The sequence below is a fragment of the Anopheles coluzzii genome, chromosome X (genome assembly GCF_943734685.1).
Source record: "Anopheles coluzzii chromosome X, AcolN3, whole genome shotgun sequence".
Lineage (NCBI taxonomy): Eukaryota > Metazoa > Arthropoda > Insecta > Diptera > Culicidae > Anopheles > Anopheles coluzzii.
The window spans coordinates 2,609,095-2,615,094 of record NC_064669.1 but is presented as its reverse complement, the minus strand read 5'-3'; positions in this window follow the sequence as shown (position 1 = coordinate 2,615,094).

Below are 6,000 nucleotides of genomic sequence, written 5' to 3'. Positions count from 1 at the left end.
AGAACATCTTGCCGATTGGAGCAAGGGAAGGACAGCAAGATAGAAGCATAAGTCAGGCACCAGCAAAAACTATTGGACCCGGAATGCGGGAAACGGCGGACCGTGCCCTCGCTCTCTCTCTCTCTCTCTCTCACACACACACACACACACACACTCTTTCGCACTCTCGCTGTGTGTTCCACAGGGAAGGTAAGGGCAAAACCCACGCCACCACACCCACACGAGGGCACACAATCGCGCTACACGCATCGAATGCTTCATATCCGCGGGTCCGATGTTGCACCGCCCGCTGGGTTGTATCAAACTCACCCTCCCATATTGCCTCCCTTCGTTTACCCGTTTCTTCCCGCAAACCCGCGTCCCGCGTCATGCCCTGGAGCGTTTCCGGCAAAAGTTTCTTGGAGCAAAAGTGAGTGCGCGAGCGCGCGCGCGCGACCGGCTTGAATATTGTTTACACGATGTTTCTGCGAGGTCCTAGAGCGCTTATTTTGATGCTCAGCTTCTCACTCCGGAGCAGGCGTAAAACTCCAATGACCCGATCCAGTTTGGTTCTATCGCGCCACCTTCCCCTGCTCCAAGCTTGAGCCCGTGCGACCGTCTGGGATGAGAGTGTCCTAGTTCGGGTGAGTTCGATGCGAGCCCCACCCAAGCGCGGCGAGCTTTCGACCCCTCTGTGAGCGGAACACTCAACAATCAAAATCAAATAATAATTTATAGTACATTGTTACGTACGCCGGGGCACAAGCGTGGAGTGGCGGCGGCGGCGGCGGCCGCACACAGCAAAACATGTGCCCGTCCTCTCACCGGCACTGGCTTTTAACCGGATACAATGCCAGCCGTTTGGGAAGGCCGGGGAAGGGGTTGGGAGGTGGAGGGAGGGTTGGCGGACGGAACAACCCAACCCAGCCGGTGCGCGGGTTTTCCGCGTACTGTCAGCGTGGGGTCGGCCACCTCCGGGCCGGGAAGCGGGAAATAATGTATCCGTAAGGTCGCCGGGCAAGATGCTGTGATATGAGACAAGGAGAAGTAGGAGGGGGAGAGGGGGAGAGGGGATACGGGAAAGGGTTAGAGGTTGGTTTTATGGGGAGGGAAAAACAACGGAACGCAACAAGTCAGAAGAAAACAAGCAAATGTGCTCATTGAATTGTGTTGCGCTGAACGGAACGGGCTACAGGCTGGGGGAGAGCATGAAAAAGAAAGGTTGTTTTGGCGTTGTTGTTTTCTTTCGCCGAGGATACAGCACTACATCCCAGGTTGGGAAAGCAGGGACCGACAACTCCAACGATCTTCACCGAAATCGAACTCCCCCCAAAACGTAAAACCAGCCGCAACGGATCCAACACAGAAGAGGCGATCAAGGGCACACCAATTGTTAGGGTTAGGTTCTTTGGCGCAATTACGGGAGGGCGTGTCGCCGCCGGCAGATAAACGCTTGCTAATATGCTGGCGACGACTTGGCATCTTTGTATCGTCTTGCTGGTCGGGGCCCGTAAATGTCAAGGAGTGTCTTCAAACTCGGATGTCTGTTTCATGATGGTAACTTCAGCCAGGCTCTATTGGAATTTGGAGTTGCAAAAAAAAATTGTAAAAAGCCTGAGTAATAAAGCGGAATCAGTGGAGTCATCCTAACAGTTGAGTTCTCGTGTGCAAATGTTTCCTCCAGTCTCGTGTCCAGAGAGTTCCCGAAATATCTTTAACAGCATGGTGCTCTCGGACCTCGCAAACCTTCAGAATTCCTAAGGTCACTGCTCTAAACTTCCAGCAAATCTTATTTCTTGAAATTCGCTCACTCAAACTTTTACTGCATACTTTAAGATAGCTCATTAGGCTTATGTCATAAATGGCATTTTGAAAGGTCGCAGGCAGCTCAGCACCTGAACCGCTTCGGAAGCTTCAGAGTCTCCGCCCAAGAGAGCCTCACCTCAGCCAGAGATTCCTAAATTAAGCTCCTTCAAGCATGTTTTATGACCGTGCGCGCACACTGCTTAGACTGCTCCAGTCCTCCAAAATCGTGCTGCTAGCGAACTTCAAACACATGGAGGAGTGGGGGAGGCGGGGTGTAGTCATCAGCCCCCATAAAACGCGCTTAGAATTGGATCCCGCACACCCACCTTCCGCGTGCGTGTGCAGTGTTTTCCCCCTTATTGACAGGTTGGCGTTTAGCGGAGTTGATGGAATTGACTCGCTTCACGGACTTCACGCTTCGTTCGCTTATCACTCGTCCGAACCGTGTACCGCACCGTCCGCACACGATCACCTGGGATCCCAGTATGGTCACCAACCTCTCCGCCGTTGGTTCTCCGCACAGCTTTGATAATTGCGTTTTTTTTCTTCTCTGCATCTCGCTATTCGTGGGCGGTTGCTGTAAGCTAATCGAAATTTATGAAACACTAAAAAACACGGTGCAGATGCGGCTAGTCCCCCCCCTCCCAGCCCTCCCCTTCTTTCGTCCCGATAGATGGGAATTGGAAATGGGCAAACCGGCAAATAGTCGGCAACAGCGACCCAAGAAGCTGTTTGCTGCCGCAGCGTTGTCGTCATTCCGGGACGGGCTCTTTATGTCACGTTTTTTCGCTACGGTGGTGCCTCATTTTCACCCTCCCCACCCGTTCCCTCGCTATTTCACGACAATTAACACCTCGCGCATTATAAAAGCGCAGCACCGAAAGCGCAGCGACAGCGATCTTCTGCCTTGGAATGTCTGCCCAAATGGGATGAAATTAAATAGCTCGCGAAGCGACTGCGCGATTTCCCTACCCCCTTTGTCATGACCTGCACTACTGCTCCCCTACCCCCCACCAGTCCAGTGTGCATTGGTGCCGTTTAAAGGTAGGTGCGCGAAACAACCAACCCGACCGTCCAACCGAGACCGAGTCTCCCAGGACTCCCCATCGTTCCCTTGAACGCGAGCGTGCAAGTCTCCGTTTTCCCATAACGTTGTTTTATTTTAATGCTTCCCCCCCCCCAACTCCTTTCTCCTCAACACAGCCCTACCTCTACACACACACATAGGCACTGATTTTGCATTAATGCATCAAGTGGTGGAGCCCCCCGTTCTGCCCTCCCTGCTTCGCTCAAAGAGCGCTGGGGCCGGGCCGCCGGGTGTGTGTACGAATCTTTAGCAGGCACAATTAAATTAACACTCAAACGATTTGTTGCGCACGGCAAAGGGCAACAGTATTGAAGCAGTGTGAGTGCGGGGGGGGGGGGAGGGGGTGGAGGGGCGTGAAGTGGGGTATTGCATGACGGGAATCGGGATGCATTGATGCATCAATTTTTGCCGGGGCTTTTGGTGCCGGCCGTTCGTGCATCGTGTTGCCTTCGCACGCCCTGCTTCGCGCGGAGGACCGCGCGAATAACAAAGCACCGCACAAAGCCTTGAAAGGTAATTTGGTGTTTTTAATTGAAACTCCTACACCAACGCCAACAGCATCAACACATTCCCACTGCATTTTCACCCATCTGCTTCCGCCTGGCGGTGCAGCAGCACTGCAGCAGTTTCGAAAGCAGTTAAACTGTCCCATTCCCATCCCAGTCCCTGTTGGGGTAGCAGCATAAAGCTGAAGAAATAATACAACACCACAAAAAAACCGTCACACTCAGCCCACCCTCACCACCCCCGTAGCTCGGCCGGCGTGCTGTGCAGCAGGCAAATCGAGCGCTCTGTGGCAACAATGGCGGCAACAAACCGTGCCCGAGCGATAATGAGGAAAGCGAGTGGGCGAAAACGCGCGCGCGCGCGCTCGCACCCTCGCCCTAGTGCTGGAGGCTGGCGAGGGCAAGCAGAAGTGTTGAGAAAAATTTAAATCTCGATAACTACGATGCAATTCATTTGCAACAACGCGCCCGGCCCAGCTCCCTGCTCGTCCGCTTACACACACACACACACACGCGCGCTGCACGAGCAGGAGGATCCTGGCAAGAGCGCGCGGAGTTTTAAGCTAGAAATAATGAGTTCAATTTATGCGAGAGGGTTTTACTGTTGTTTTGTTTATTTTTTTTTTTTTTGCGAGGAATGCCGGGGAAGAGCTTTTCATAATTGAACACTTTTGGTTTTAAAAAGCGTGCTTTGCTTACAGCCTCAAGAGCCACATCCGTACTTACTGTTGAACAAAAACGAAACAAAGCATCAGGTTAAAGGTAAAGCACATTAAACGATGCCCATTGATTCCCTTATTCGGCGACACCCGCGTTCCATGCCGCATGTGTAATGCAAAAAAAAAAAAAAAACAAAACAAAAACAAGCCGATCCACACACTCACGAATGCACAACAGCTTAAATGTGCAACGGCGACGAACGTGCGGGTGATGATCAAGATCATGGTGAACAAACACACGATTGTGAGGAGTGGAAAGGATTAGGAGGGGCACGGGTGGAATGGAGAAGAACGAAAAAAAACACTCAAATTTGTACATAATTAAAGTAAACACTTAGCCTTCGTCCCGACGGGTGTGGGAGCGAAACGGGAGTGAGATTTACATTTCGCAGTGGTTGTGCATTAAAATAGACACACACACATACAAACGCAAAGCAAACAAACGTAATGCAGCGGTGAAGCTGGGAAGGAAAATGGGAAATCTCGCGATCCCTCGCCTTCCGTGCGCGGTTTTGTTTCCCTCTCCTTTCGTACAATTGACCACGGAGAAGGGTTTTAGAAAAGTGGGGCGTGGAGAGGGTAAAGGTAAAGAACAAAAGTTGCTTCCTTTTCCCAGTGGCCGGTGTGTGCGAGGTGAAGTTATTTTGCCCATTTCGGACACGCGACTCCCGGGTGACTTCTTCCCATTAAATCGATCGAGTCGATACCTGCCTGCATGGCAATCCTGTGTGGACATGAGAGGGGCCCACCTGAGGTAGGACAGGGGAGCTTGTACCGTGGCACTTACGCCGACCGTTGCAATTTCCCTTGCGGCCGTGCGGTTACTTAAATGCACATTAAAATAAATATTCCTTCCCGGGCCGTGTTTGGTTTGGGGTAGAGCCTTGCATGCGCTACCAACATTAGCACAGCAACACACAGTGTGAGGGGGATAGAGAGAGGGGGGGGGGAAGGGTCAAGATAATGCGGCACTGCACTCACACGCGACTACATGATCACACGAATTAGTAGGCTTTCGGTTGAGCGGTTCGCGCTGCCTTCACTATCCGAGGGCAGGATCAATCGGGCTTCGGTTGGGCTGGGCTCGTCGCTGGGCTGCGCTTTGGGAGCCTGTTTTGCCAACGAAATTCTTCGCGGCGTGGTTTGGTAATGAAGCCCTCCCAACGGGGAGGGGGGCAAAAGGGGGCAGCAGACGGTGGGATGGAAGACGAGCTGCTCTGGAGCATGTAAATTAATTCCAAGGAAGCGGCAGAACTTTGGCACGATCAGTGACCCTTTGGTTTCTGCGTGGAATGTCACTGGAGGGTGCACGGCATGGTGCTGTGGAATGCTATGGGAAGTGCGTTGTTGGAGTTTCAGGTGATCAATATGAGGATTTAATACACAACTGGTAATGTTCAAACGGCTCAACGAGGTTGGAAATAAACCCGTTCAGATGGTTTGAAAGCGTCAAAGCAATTGAACAACAACTTAGGTCTAGTCCCTAGGAAACTGCTAAGATATTCGCGATCGATGTAACAGTCTGTATTGAACATCGGATGTTGAGGCTAGAATTATGGATAGATGTTCATGAATGATATCTAGACATGTGTAAGCGATAGATCCTGCGTGGGACAAGAACATTTAGTAAGACTTAAACTGGACCTGGACCTCCAGCTTCTATGGCAGCTTCAGAGCGCAAGATCCAGAACAGTGAGGCTAAAACAACTTAAACACGTTGTACAGGTACAGCTTCATAAAGTTGTTATGTAATCTTCCAATGGCTCTTTTTGCGACTATTAATAGTGCCTTAGAAAGGCATCCTTTAATATCTACAACAACTCACTGTAAGGTGTAGTATTAGCAGACCAAAGATGTGGGAAGTGGGTGTGTTGAAGCAGTTTGAAGTCATCAATATCAGTAT